This window comes from Ambystoma mexicanum, chromosome 1p (assembly GCF_040938575.1).
Source record: "Ambystoma mexicanum isolate Mex_15411 chromosome 1p, UKY_AmexF1_1, whole genome shotgun sequence".
Classification (NCBI taxonomy): Eukaryota; Metazoa; Chordata; class Amphibia; order Caudata; family Ambystomatidae; genus Ambystoma; species Ambystoma mexicanum.
Genome location: NC_090921.1, coordinates 459,434,124 through 459,449,316, shown reverse-complemented (window position 1 = coordinate 459,449,316; position 15,193 = coordinate 459,434,124).

Genomic DNA, 15,193 nt, shown 5'->3' with positions numbered 1-15,193 from the left:
CTGAAGCTGGGGTGGAGAGTAACTACCAGTGCCTAAGCGGAGATCCGGCACAGCAGAGGCACCTACCCCCCACTGCACCTTCGAGAAGCAGAGCCGTGCGGCATGCCCGCGAGCAGCATGCAAGGAGCAAAGCAAGACCCCCCTGCCCCCTCTGAGCCGGCAACCCCACGATGCGGCACCCACGGTCGCGGCTGGAGCGGACGACTGGAATTCACAGCTGGAGAGTGGGGGCCCGAGCAATGGAGCACGCTCCTGGTCACCGATCGGAGGGGGCGAGGGGCAGAGCATGGATCCGCGCTGCCGCCCCCTCTCCAACAACCAGACCCGGCACAGCGCGCGGCATCCCCTACCCGGCATCCAGAACGAGGGAGAGAGCCTGGATGCTGTGACCCGGAGGCCGAAGACAGCGGCACCCTCCCAAGCCCCCGGGGCGGGGACAAGCCCGCGCAACTCCCGAAAGGCAAGCGGGGTCCGGAGGTGAACACCATGAATAAACTGCTCGGCCCAGGTACAGCGCATGCTGGGGGAAAATTAGCTTCGGCCTCATACTGCTTCGGGCACATACTATGCACCACGCTACACCTAGCCACGCATCACAATAACCCAGCACAACCCCTCCCCCCCACGGGGCCCATCTCTCAAACTGAGGAACCGTGAGGCAGACCCTCTGCCTCCAGCAGGACAGTGTGTGAAAACTGCCATTACCACCCCATAAGGCCTGAAGAGATAAGCCTGAGTCACATATCGCTGGGTCAGCATCCCCCCTCCTGGCACACCCATTGCTGGACTCCCAGGCCCCCCAGAGAGCTCTAATTCAGCAAACTACTCCAGAGCGGGGCACCACTTTTAGGCACTCCCTCCCAAGGGGACAACTGGTACCACGAAACCGTGCACAACTACTACTCTCGACACACGGATACCCCTGAGAGCGCTTGTCCAATGGGGAAGACAGACAAATCCCAGAGAAAACTGACTTTCGAGTCCGGAACGACCCCCAAAACCCCTAGACTCCAAGAAGAACCGGAGACCCCAACTGACAGTGAAAACCAAATGGCTGAGGGAATCGCTGCAACTGACATCAAGGGACTCCTATTGGACCTGAAAGCAGGCATAGTGAGTCTGAACAACAAGATGGACGGTCTCTCCTCTAAAGTAGATCTCCTCCAACACAGAATGGACACCCATACTGAGCACCTCAACGAGGTAGAACAACGCATATCCAACCTGGACGATGGCACAGTGTCCCTTGAAGCTAGAGTCACTCAGCTTGAGACCCAGATGAAGGCCACCACCGCCAAGTGCGAAGATTTAGAAGGTCGTTCCCAAAGAAATAATATCAGGATTATCGGGGTGAGGGACCACCAGCCTGAAACAAAGATGGAGGACTTCCTTGAATCGCTATGCACCACCCTTTTCGGCCGGGAAGCCCTCTCACACTTATTCGTAGTGGAAAGAGCACACAGGATCCCATCCTCCAAATCCATCCCAGGTGCCCTTGTCAGGCCAATAATAGCAAAATTACTCTACTATAAAGACCACAATGCCATCCTACGACTGGCCAGGGAGAGAGGAGAGCTACACCACGATGGATACAGGATCCACTTTTATCCAGACTTCTCCCAGCTGTCCAGTCCCAGAGAAGATCATTCACTGCCACCAGGCAAAGGCTCAAAGACAACCAATTTTCATACTCAATGCTCTTTCCGCAACACCTCAGAGTCCAGCAGGGGGGCAAAGTCAATTTTTTCCAAACACCGGAGGCTAACGCATTCCTAGATCGGGAAGGATGCGCCGGGCTAAACATCAACCAGGTACGAGCACAAAGAGAAAGAAGCCGCAGAAACCTAACATGACTGACTCAAGGTCATCGACACTAAAACCTGCGTACAAAACACAGCAACTTGTCCGAAACAAACATAGGAGTTAATCACTCCGAGGCCGTGCAACTTGGGAAGCCCCTAGCACCCCTTGCACAGCAAAGTTAACTCAATCGTTCATTGTTAATGGGTGGGAGAACAAGAGACGGACCGCGCTGTTGCGGATCACACCCCGACCAATGGAGCAAACAGGCGCGTTGGGGGTTGCCCATGTAAGGAAGGAAGTTGGAGAACAAGGTTGGGAATGCTCCCCCGAACCGCCGGCCCACGTGGCCCCACCAAATCCACCACGCTCTATTACATCCCCTCTTCCGCACACTCTGGAGACCTCCAACAATCAGTCACCGGCGTCACCCGCAGTGCCAGAAGACCCCTTGAGTCAGACTTAACAACAGCTGCATAAATCTACACACCAAACAAACAATTCAAGGTCAACACTTGGAACATTAGAGGGGGCAATCGCCCCTCTAAAACAAGGAAGATCCTCCAATACCAGAAGAGGCATGAAGTAGATGTGGCCATGATCCAAGAAACGCACCTCCTTCTGGAAAAGGAACACCAATGGGCCCGAAACTGGGGTTGCCATAGATATTTCTCCTCGTATTCAGCCTACGCCAGAGGGATGGTGATCCTGATCAGTAGGCGAACTGGATTTCGGCTGATAAACTCCATAAAAGACACGGAAGGCAGATCTCTCTTGGTGAGAGGGAGAGTGTAAGGCAAAAAAATCACATTGGTCAACTCATATGGCCCCAACGTGGATGGTGCAAACACCTTTGATTGGGTGCTCACACACCTCTCAACGCAAGCCGCGGAGATGATCATCTGGGGAGGTGATCTCAACACTGCCCTGGACCCCGCAAAAGACAGGTCACGGAACACAGCACTCCCGATCTCCAAGGCCGCCCTCCAGGTACGGGAAATATGCAAAGCCTATGATTTGGTAGACGCCGGAGGCACAGTAACTGGGAACAGCGTGACTACATTTTTCACTCAGCAGTACACAGCACCAGTTCCAGAATAGACTACCTGTTCATCTCCACCAGAGGTTCGTTTCAGTGGGGGCCCTGACAAATACTACCTAAAACCTTTTCCGATCACTCCCCGCTAACCCTCATTTGCAACCCAGCTACCTACAAGACTCGCCTGCTACATTGGCGCTTCAAACCGGGCTCAATGCAGGACCAAGTGTTCGCTTCAGAACTACGTGACGAGATCTCAGCATTTTTGGAAACCAATGTGGGCTCGGTGGCTTCGATGAGCACGATTTGGGAAACGCTAAAGTGCTTTGTGAGAGGGGTCTGCCTGGCCAAGGAGAAGGGCATCCTTAAACTGATCCGTCGGGAACTAACCTCCAGTGAAGAACGACTAAAGCTCCTCGAACTTAAACACTTTACCACGAATGACCCCTGCGGCCAGGTTGCGCTTAAAGAAGAGCTGCAAACATTCAGGGCCACAGCGGAACGAGAAATAAAATTCCTATGCTGGAACAGACAGATCCGACAATACGGCGAAGGCCAAAAACCTGGAGCCCTGCTGGCAAATCTAATAAATGCCGACAGGAAGCCCACAACAGTCAAAAGAATACGCTCCAGTCAAGGCACAATCGTGCACACAGACGAAGAATTAGCAGACACATTCCAATCCTTTTACCAAGACCTATACACCTCAAAATACACCTCAGACACTGACGCACTACACAGGTATCTTGAAGACACAGAACTATATTGGGTAGAGAAAGAACTACGAGAACCCCTCAATGAACCCATCACGTCAGAAGAAATAGTTGAAGCCATCAAATCCCTTCCAAACACCAAAGCCCCAGGACCCGGTGGCCTAACCGGGGAATTTTACAAAGCTTTCGCAAATACCCTAGCTCCCCTGCTTGCCGAGGTTTACTGTGAGGCGCTAGAATCAGGTTCCCTCCCACAGACTACCCTGGAGGCCAATATCATCCTCTTACACAAGACCGGCAAACCCCCAGAAGAATGCGCGTCGTATAGGCCCATTTCCCCAATTAATTTAGATAACGAAATACTGGCAAAAATACTCACTAAGAAGATGATACCACTGATGCCTAGTCTCATGCTCGCGGATCAGGCCGGCTTTGTGCCAGGCCGCAATACGACATTTGGCATCAGAAGGCTGTTTGGGATTATGGAGGCACTTGATCCAGATCACTAGGCCGTCGCGGTTTTGCTCGACGCCGAGAAGGCTTTCGACTCGGTAGAATGGCCCTTCTTATTTGCAGTACTCACCCGGATGGGCCTGGGAGCCTGTTTCATCAAACTTATATCCTTACTTTACAACAATCCCCAGGCTACAATTGTAGTGGGTTCGGCGAGATCGGCACCTATCAAACTACAGCGGGGTACCAGGCAGAGGTGGCCTTTAAAAGCATTAATATTTGCATTAATAATGGAACCTCTGGCGTTGTCCCTGCGATTCAATGAACTTAACCGGGGACTCAGCATAGGTCCAGACAAGCTGATCATTTTCCCCACCTTAACTTGCCAACTATTGCATAATGTGATCCAAACACAAGGCGAGGGTAGATTAGTCTCATCCATTTATAGATCCAGCTTAACTGACACAGCACCCGTTAACCCACGCACAAAAACAAGATGGGAAAACTCCCTCCAGTTAGCAATCCCAGAGGAGGAATGGACATTCATATTACGGCAAACACAAAAAATAGCGCTAGACTCACGTCTTAAGCAAATACACTTTAACTTCCTACATCAGACGTACTTTAGCCCTGCCAAAAAGAGTAAACAACAATCGGACTTGCGGGCAAAGTGCAAGAGGTGTGGAAACTTAACAGCAGACTTTGTACACCTCACATGGGATTGCCCCAAACTAACACCTTTCTGGACCCAGGCCCTTCAGATTACATAGACAATTATAGGTGGAAAAGCACAACCTGTCCAGACGGTGGCACTTCTAGGGATGATGCAACAACTCTCACCAGCAGTGAGGAAACTAACAGGGGTACTGCTGACCCTAGCCTGCAGAAGGGTCGCCATGACCTGGGGTCGAGGACCTGTCCCGACGGCGCAGACTGGCGGAAAGACATCCTTTACTGCCAAGATGTTGAGTCTGATTTCATCAAGACACTGCCTCAACATGCACACCCTCCCGACATCTTGGGCCCGCTCGTGACATTCCTAATCAATGAAACAGCCGAGGACACACCATCCTCGACGGGAGAACCCGATACCCAAGGCAGAGACATGTAACTTGGCCAAATAAGAACCCTGGCATAAGCACTGACCCACACAGAAGAGGGGTTGAGCTATTACGAACGATAACAGACTGAGCAGTGGTGGGGAGGGATGGTCGGGCTGGCGCAAGGGGAACGCACCCCAAATGGTGTATGATAGTTATGTAACAGTTTTAAAAAAGGCAAAAATAAAGTTTTTTTAAAAAAAGATACGAAGAGTAAGGACAGAAAATATCAAATGCAATGAAGTTCTTGACGCTGCTTCCTCGATCTGTCCCTCGGCGGAAGGCTTTCTTAAAATCTCCTCAGATAATCTCTCTGATGGTTGGAAAGTTCCACTTGGAGTATGGTTCCATGCAGGAGCATTTCCATCTGTGCGACATTAGCTGGATCTCTGATGAACGTGAGGATATCAACATCGATAGGTCTCCTCACTAGCTCAGGAAAGTCAGTGACTAGGCGAAAAAGGACGTTGTGTGCCAACCTGCTGTCTTCTGGTGACAGGGACATCTGTCCTGTCTTTGTTGAGGTTCAGGATTATATGTTCTTTCCTTGATGTGAACAATGTCTAAACTGTCCGGTCGCATGGAGTGCAACCAGAATGATTATCTTATTCAAGAGAGGGCTCAAATGTTCTGTATTTGCTGGATCTCGAAGAACTGTGAGTGTGTCTGTTGTTCTCCCAATGAGAGGTGGACAATCCTCGATTATGTGAAAGAACAGTGTGTTGATGAGCTCATCTATTTCCAACTGTGTTGGGAACATTTGATTCCTTCTTGTTGTACTCATGGAGTATGATAAATTGTTCAGCAATGAAAGTAAGCAGTTGTCTTATTATTTTTTCATTTTCAGGATCTTGTAAAAAGTCTGTGACACTGGTGAGCCTCCCTACCAGTGACTGGTATGACCTTAGTACTAAGTCGAAATAGGTGACTAGGTCCTTTGTGATGTCTCTACTGTGGGACACCATAAGTGATTCCGAATAAGGTCTCGGTACTGAATGAATCGGGATACTGTATTTACTTCCAATGTAAATATCCTCGGTCAAAATTTGTCATAGTCTTTTTCTCATCAAGGTTTAAGTGTGCCTCAGTCCAAAGTTCAAATCAACAGATTATGTTGTGGCTTATACGTGCAATTTTCTTCTTCACCGTGAAACTAGGATGCACAGAGTGTCCGTTTTTATGTCTTTATCCCCTTTTTGCTTAGAAGAAGTCTCCAAATTAAACCACAACTTTGCAAAAAGTTCTTTGTCTTTACTTTGCTGGTCATGCGTCCTTCTTCCTCGTCATGGATCTCGTCTGCACGTGCTGTGGTTCTTCCCCGTCACTCGACAATTCCTCTCATTGGGGTGCAGGCATGGGGCCTTCTCTGATGTAGGGTTTGATATCACTGAGAAAAATCCATGCTCTCCTGCCCTGTAGCTTCACAGCGGACGGAGTGCAGTCCTCTACGATAAAAGGACCGTTGAATTTCAGCTCGTCCCACCTCTTCCTTTTATGGTTTTTCACGAATACGGCGTCGCCAGGGAAGACGGGTGGAACACGTAGACCTTGAAATGGGTCTGTTGCAGTGTCTCTGTATTCTGTGCTGCGCTGCACCCTTTTCGTCGTCGCTGCAGCTGGTCTGAAATTACAGTAAGGCAAGATGTCATGCAGTTCAGATAGTTTTGCATTTCAGACCCTAAGACCTCTCATGTTGACTGGGCATCACATCTAGCTCTATCTCGGGGTGTTAGGGGAGTTCTCATTCTTCTTCCTGTGGCTATCTCGTGTGGTGTAAGATGATGGTTGGAGCCTGGTTGGTTCCATAGTACATACAGTGCCAGTGGAAGGCAGTGCAACCATCCCTTCTATAGAGTAAGCTTCAACTTGGCTATCGTTTCCTTTAACAAGCCGTTGAGCTTCTCACAGATCCCATTACCTTGTGGATGATACGCCGACGAGAACTTGTGCTTTATACCAAGCAACAAGTTAATATGTTCAAATACTGCATTAACAAAGTGAGGGCCATTATCTGATCTCATGACTTCGCAGAAACCCCATCTGGGGAAAACTTCCCTCATTAAAAATGTGGCTGCACAGGTAGAGTTTGGGTTTGTACATGGACCTGCCTCAATCCATCTAGAGAATGGACACACCACAACAAGTGAGTATCTGTACCCGTCACATACTTGAATCATGTCAATGTTATCGACATGCAAGTGCTGGAAAGGCCCATTTGGCCTGGGCATGACTCCTCTCATTACTTTTAATGTGTGCCCAGCGGTGAATTGCTGGCAGATTATGCAGTTCACCATAAAGAATGCAACATGCTCAGCTAAATTCGGTATGAACCAGTCTTCCGCGAGCATTGCTGCTAGATTCTCTTTAGTCATATGAGCTGGGTAATGTAACTGCTCCAGTGCTATTTTTAGTAGGGCTACAGGCATTACTGGTTTACCAGTGCTGTCTTGTCACCACAAGCTATCAGAGGGGTTTTAAGAACACCCTCGACGTTTCCACAGGTTCTTCTCTTCCTTTGGTGCCTCCTCTTGGAGTTCCATTAGTTGTGTTTGACCCAAATCGCTATAACTTTCAGGCGTATTTTGTGCCACTATCATCCTTTCATTGATAGGGATGAATTCCACTGCCATGATCATCTCATCATTGGATGCCATTAGTTTGGCCTCCGTGTCTGCTGCGTGTTTTCCTCGTGAGATAAAATCTGTCCCCTTCGTGTGGGCGGCACATTTCACGACCGCTATGCTCACTGGGAGCTGTAGTGCTTTTATGAGCATATCCAATAAGGCTGCGTGCTGCACTGGCGTGCTGTCCGCTCAAAGGTAGCCCCTCCTTTTCCAGCGCGGTAAGCCTGCGTGCGCTGTTGACGTCACATAGGCGGAGTCACTGTACACCGTTACTTCCTGGTCTGCGTGATTTTCAATGGCGAGTATCAACTCCAATAATTCTGCAGCCTCTGCTGACTAATGAGATGATATTCACGCACTAAGAAGTACTCGAAACTCAATTTGCTGTGTGCTTCATCACAGCATTGCCTGTGTACCTCTGTCCATCACTTTGTTCGATCCTTGAAGACCCGTCAATAAAGACGATCTCTCCTCCTGCCAAGGCATTTTCTTTCACCCTGGGGATTTCATCATAGAATTCTACCCAATTTGTACAGTTATGTATGGGCTCTCCTTCAGTGACTGGATCTGATACAAAGATAGCTGGGTTCACTATCTTACATCAAATTATTTTAATTGATGGATTTGATATGATCACTTTATAAGCAGAAGCTCTCTGAGATGTGAATGTGCCCTTTGGTTTCTCTAGAATGGCAAATAGCGAGTGCTCGATGTACAATGCCATGGTGCATCCCATTACAATAGTTGTGGCCTTTACTATGGTCGAACGCTGCAGCAGCTAAACTTTGTTGGCACGGGAAGTGGACTCTCATCACTGGGTCCAGATTCCTGCTGTAATAAGCCAGTGGCTTGTACCCCAACGAGGTTCTTTGAGCGAGCACTGCTGTCATAATGCTGGCATTTGTGTGTGAAAACAGGTAAAATTCCTCTGCATAATTAGGTATCCCTAGAACTGGTGCTGTGCAAATACCTCTTTTGAGTTCAGCAAACCCTTTTTCCAAGGCCTCAGACGATTCGATCTTTTCTTTCGTCACTTGGGCTTTCTTTAGGGCCTAAAGTAAAGGCTTAGTGTAAGAGCTGTAGTCAAAGACCCATGCCCTGACATAGTTGCATAGACCTAAAAAGCTCTGCATCTGCTTTATAGTGTGTGGCTTAGCCGTGTTCAATATGGCTTCAGCCCTTTCTGGGGTCACCTTTTTTACCTCATGTGAGATCAGCTGGCCTATGTACAGCACTTCTTGCTGACAATATTGTAGCTTTTCTTTGTCAACCTTGTATCCTTTATCAGCCAGTATAATCAATAGCTGAATAGAATCATATCTGCATTGCTCTTCTGTGGTGCTGCAAATCAAGATGTCATCCACATATTGCAGGATGACATTTTCTAGTGCAATATTGCTTAAGTCCATCTGCAGGACTCTGTTGAAAATGGAAGGGAACTCACAGTACCCCTGTGGTAGCCTCGTGCTTTTCAGGCACATTTGTCTGATTGTGAATGACGTCAGATCCTGTGAGTCACAGTGCAGTGGGATTGAGAAAAATGCATTTTTCAAGTCAATCACTTCTAAATACTTTGCTTCAACGGGTATATTACATAGGATTGTAGATGGGTTAGGGACTAGAGGGAACCCGGCCTCAACAATATTGTTTATTGGCCTTAGATCTTGCACTAGCCACCAAGACCCCCCTTTCTTTTTTTTCACAGGATACACTGACGTATTACATGGTGACTCTGACGTCACTAAGATGCCCTGGTCCATCATGGCGGAAATTGTCGTAAAAATCCCCTCATCTGCCTTTCTGGACATGAGATATTGTCGTGCCTTGGGTAAAATAGCTCATGGTTTCAATTTAATTCTTACTTCGCCAACATCCTTCAAGAGGCCTATGTCATAGGGTTCTGTAACCCATACTGAGACAGGCACCTGGGCCATGTCGCCATCAAAATATTCTGGACGCTTTAGTGACAGCATCATTCTCTGGGGCACCTCTCTTTTAATCATTTTAACCCAAAAGGTGAGACTCACTTCCACCATTGTCTCTCCCTTCTCTGTTGGTTCTTCAAATAGATCGTCATCGGTGATGTCAGTCACTCGATATCCTTCTTCAATGGCGATTATCACGCACCATTGTCTGCCCTCATCATCGTAACCGTCAATTAAGACTACTTTCCCTCGTACTACAGCTGTGTGTATTATCAAGGGAAATACTTGTCCCTCTTCCTCATGCATCGGTTTTCTGGGTCTGAATAAGAACTCATCGGGGGTTCTCATGGTTTTGTTTGCTAGGCCTGGTAATCCTGCCATAAGCACACACATACCATATGCGAAACTTTCTGGCTCTAATGGTATGGCCCTCATGGCTATGTGTCCTGAGTATGCCCTAACCATTTCACATACATTTGAGTAGTGCATTCCTGGAGTGGAACATACTATGCCCTCCTCCATGAAAGAGATTGTCATGTTCAACTTTGTCATTAATTCTCGACCCAAAATATTTACTGGGGTCTGCCGAGAATATAATAGAGGTACATTCATTTCGCAATCTCCTATAGAGACTGGAAGTGAGTTTGTAAAGCAAACCCGACTGGTCGCTCCTGTAAAACTCTGAGTATCTATGGCCTCGCCGGACAAGGAAAACTTGCCTTCACGTATGCACCAGCGTGTCGCACCTGTGTCAACTAGGAAGGAATTTTCTTTATCCCCTACAACGACATCCACCCTGGGTTCCCTGTGAGGGTCTGGTGTGACCGATAGGATAGAACACATCAGGGTTCCCAGTGAGCTGTCCTAGCATTATATAAATTCGGCCCACTGTGTGCTGGTGGATTTCCCCCATTCCCATTGTTACCCCCCCATTCCAGGGTTCTGGGTCTGCCCTGTGTTCATCGTCTGCGATAATTGCAACAGTGCCTGTTGGGATTGTCCTTGTGGAAAATTCCCCATGCTCTGAGGTTGTGCACCTTGTTGCGCTCCTGTGATTCTGTGCAACTCACTGCTGAAAGGCTGCAGGTGGATTCACCATACCTGCTCCTGTCCCTTGGCCGTTCTGCATCATGTCTTGGCTTCTGCATGTGCGCGCCAAGTGCCCTGTCATTCCACACAGCCAACATACTGGCGGTGGTCGGATTATTTGCCCGTTTGACATATCTTGATTACCATTTTGCATATTTTGAAAACCTTGATTATTTTGGAAACCTCCCTGATTGCTCTGCCATCCTCTTCCCCTAAATCCTCTTCCCTTGGGATAGAATCCCGTATTGCCCTGATTATTCTGCTGCGGACTAGCCACCTGCTGCATGCTGCGGACTAGCCACCTGCTGCATGCTTGGTGTAGCTGTGCTCGTTATCATGGCTCCCTCAAGAGCATACTTTGACAATTTCTTTTGCACCAACTTCGCTTCCTCACCCTTACGAGTCGCTTCCTTTTTGCGATTCTTTTCTTGCAACAGTCTACAATAATGTGCAATGGTCAACTGTATTTCAGCCCAATGTTTGGCTTTAATTCCGACCAATTTCTTGAGTTGTTTTTGCACCAGCTCTGGCAGCCCTTGGCACAGTATATGGTAAAACACAGGTATAGATTTCGTCCAAGATTCATGCGTTTCGAGCACCCACGCGTCTTGGAAATTCTGTATATAAATCAACAGATCTTCTGACCATTTCTTTTTTTTCGAGCCATTATAGCTCATAGCTCCCATATCAGAAGTATCTGGGTAAAGTACTCGTATCGCTTTCGATACTGCAGCTCTACAATTGTTAAATGGAGCTCCGTCATGCAAGGTATTAATTGTGGTTACACCAGGGTAGCCTGCTCGTGCCCACACATCGTCTGCTCTCTCACCAAGTATGGCGATCAGGAGACCTTTGATGTCCCCTATAGCTAGGGTGTTGCCCCGTGTCATTTTTTCTAACTCATGTATCCATTTTATGGCTCCCGATGTCAGCATTGGAAGCTTGTTTTTCAAATTTTCTCGATCCATGTGTGGCCATGGAATATATTGCAGTCTTACTCCCCTCTTCTCAAGCAGCGGAAATTGGAATGTGTAGCCCTCTCTCTCTTCTCTCTTTGTTCTCCTGTCTATTGCAGGGGTAATATTTCCACATCGCCGTCTACCTGGCAATGCCCTTAGTCTGTCTACATAGGGCGGCAAAGACACCCCCCTCTGACCGTGAGATACTCCTTCATTTCAGTCAGGCTGCATGGCTGACTCGCTAGTGTCTGACCATCTTACTCCCTTCTCCTTTGGGAGTCGCATTTCGCTTCATCTCTCCTCCTCAATTTCCTTGTGCTCCTCCCTTTCGGAGTCGGACATTGTCTGTCCCCAATGCGTGCATCGTCTTGGTTCCTACTGATTTCTAATCTACCTAGGGATAGTTCCCTATTCCCACTACTTTGGGTGACATCCCCAGTGTCGTAAAGCTGAGTGCTCTCTAGGCGCTCATCTTCCCCCTCTCCTTGGGGTATTTTTCCATTTCATCATATATTCTATCGATCGTTTCTCCGATGCTTCTGGTGTCAAAGTCATCGTCAATATTTGTCCTGGATGTGCCTGGTACTGAATTGTATGCAGGAAAGAATTCTTCAATGCCTTCCAAATCTACAACTGGAGCAGGTTGTTTAACCTCTCTCCCCAGATATTCAAGATCGCATGCTCTCTGTCTTCGCTTACGTTCTATATCATCATCAAATTCTTTGCGCTTCCTCGCCTCTTCTCTGACCCTATCTTCTTCCTTTCTCTTTTCATTTCTACATTCATCTGCCTTTCGAATTTCCTCATCTCTGTTTCCTTATCCTTTTTTCATGTACCCTTTGCTCTTCTTCTAACCTTTGCTGTTTCTGTCTGTCTTGATCATAGGCTGCTCTTGAGTTGTGATCGAGCTGTCTCTCTTGCTCTTCGCGATATAGCTGTTCTCGCCTTTGTCTGTCTGTCTATCTTATCCTCTCGTCTCTTAACTCCTTCTCTTTCCCCTTTCTCTGTGTCTCATCTAACCTCTCCTTTTGCCTTGCGTCATCAATGCCTTTCCCATCGAGTTTCAATTGAATTTGTCCTCCCATCCATTCTTCTTTTGCGAATACTATCTCATCAGTTCTGTCTTTGCTTCCTTTCCATCTCTTCCCTTCTCTCGCTTTGTCGAGAGATTCAATTGTCTGTGCCTGATCTTTTCTTTCATCATCGCGTCTCCCCTTGTCCCTTGGGACTGCAGAGGTAATATTCTTGTCCTTATCTTTCCCTTGATTCTCGTCACTACTAAGTGTAGGTGACTCATATGCGGGGTTGCTATACCCTGTGACTGCTTTGAGTTCTCTCATTGGGTATAATCCCTCGTCCTTACTTTCTTCAACTTTTGTTTTGAGTGGGGCAGGTGGCGCGGTAGGCGTCACACCCCCCTCTGTGCATACATTAAGTATCCAATCTGTTGGCGTCTCTTCCTCAAACTGTTCATACATTTTCCACAACTCGAGAACAGCAAGGCGTGTTTATAACTTCTTGCCTGTATATGTGGCATGCAAATGTGTCGTCATATGTTGTAAGACGGCTTAAGATAAAGACCCATTTTGTGGCCATGGCATAAACATCTTGTGGGCGGTACCTTTAACCCACTCTGTACTATATTTCTTTAATTTGGGTGCGTGTTTCGGCAACTGCTTGCATAAGTGTGCCAATAGAGTTATACATATATATATATATACAGTTTCTCTACTTCTAACTATATTTTATTTTATTCCTGCCTCCCTCCGTTACCTTTTCCCTTTACTTGTTGTAAGGCATGCACTATTTGCCAAAGCATTCAATTTTTGTTTGACTCACCGTTCGCATGGTTCCTCTCTGGACCCTCGGGATCACCGCCTTCGTTACCGCCTTCTTCAGTTTTTGCTCGTTCAGCTGCCCGTAGGAATGAGAAGGGATGCGTGGGGAATAGGGGTCCCTTCAGGCCCTGACTGCAGTCTTTTTATGCTACTATTGTCCAAGAGGAGCGTCACGGTCTACTCAACCGAATGGCAAAGGACTCATGATATTGCCGAAGACCTAGAGTTACTTTACGTCGACGGTCAATAGGAGTCTTACTTAATCAATAATCGGTAGTCGATAAACCATCAAATCTCTGCTACCAATTGTACTGGGGAGACCCCCGGCCGGCCCATAGAGTCGGGGTTTGCTCCGCAGTACTTTAAGACGAGATAGCTGCACCTTTGAGATGGATGGGGTGCAGGTATATTACTCCAACACCAATCAATAAGGACAACTCAATGGTTTGGTAAAGGGGATTCCGTTTAAGGACACGTACAAAAAACGGGGAAACATTGAAATCAACAGTGATGTGATAGCCCATCTCGCTTCAACTCCCTCGAACTTCATACAAACAGTAACATTTATACTCAAAAATCGTCATCATCAACATGTAACACTCAAACAAAAGTTAACATGCAGTTCTATTGGTTAGGAAAAGGTAACTTCACTATAGGTACTATATCTGTATATGTAACGGAGTGAGAGGATTGGATAAACACAATCAGGTGGGCATTTAAGCCCTTCCTTCTAACATTACCATTGTGGACGTCATTAAGAATACAACGTCCCATTAGTTCTGCTATCTATAGGACCCTAGATTATTTGGTCCATTGTGATTGGGTTGGCTTCAACCCCATGCATAAATTTCCACTTTACTTAGCAGCACGCAGAATGGTCAGCCAGGTGCAGGGTGCCCCAAGATTCACCCGCCTTCCTTCAATCCATCATTGCTTTAGTGGCTATGTGTCAATTAGTTTGCTGTGATCAGCCTCGAAACTGTGTCTTCTTGTCAGGAAAAGTTATGATATCTCTGTCTGGGTGGCTGCCAAGCGTGGGTGTGAACCGTGCTCCTTCTCGATCGGATGGTCACGTGCTACTCACACCGTGAATCTGCCGAGTTTCCCTCAATTTGTGCATTTAGTTCTTATTCGGCTTGCCACCTGCCTACGCCTCCTTATCTCGACCTTCCTGAGATAGGCTATTCTGTAATTAAGTTTCGATTCCGCAAAGCTATTGTTCGCTCCTTCTATTGGTCTGACCTTGGCTCTTCTTGGCTCACGTTGCCTCTGCTGAGTTTCGATTCAGCCATCTCTTCTCGTTTTAGCTGGAATACGAATCCTGTCCTGTTTGGCCTCTAGTGACCTGAGTTGATTCTGCTTTTGTGTAAAGTGGACTCGCATTTATATAATGTGCTTCGTTGAGGTAGATATGTATAGGTGGCGCTTGCCGCGGTGTATCTTCTACTAAGCATAGCAAGCCGCACTGTTTTGTTAGCTTTCTTGCGATTTCAAGCATATGTACAGGCGTTAGCTGGTTGAATGACTTCATCCTGCTTTACATCTTAAGCTTCTTTATATTTCAACATTGTCTCTTCTTCTAGGTTCACAATATCCTTATTCATGACATTTCGTCTCTTGTGTCATCTTTGGGTCGTCTTATCTTCTACCTGC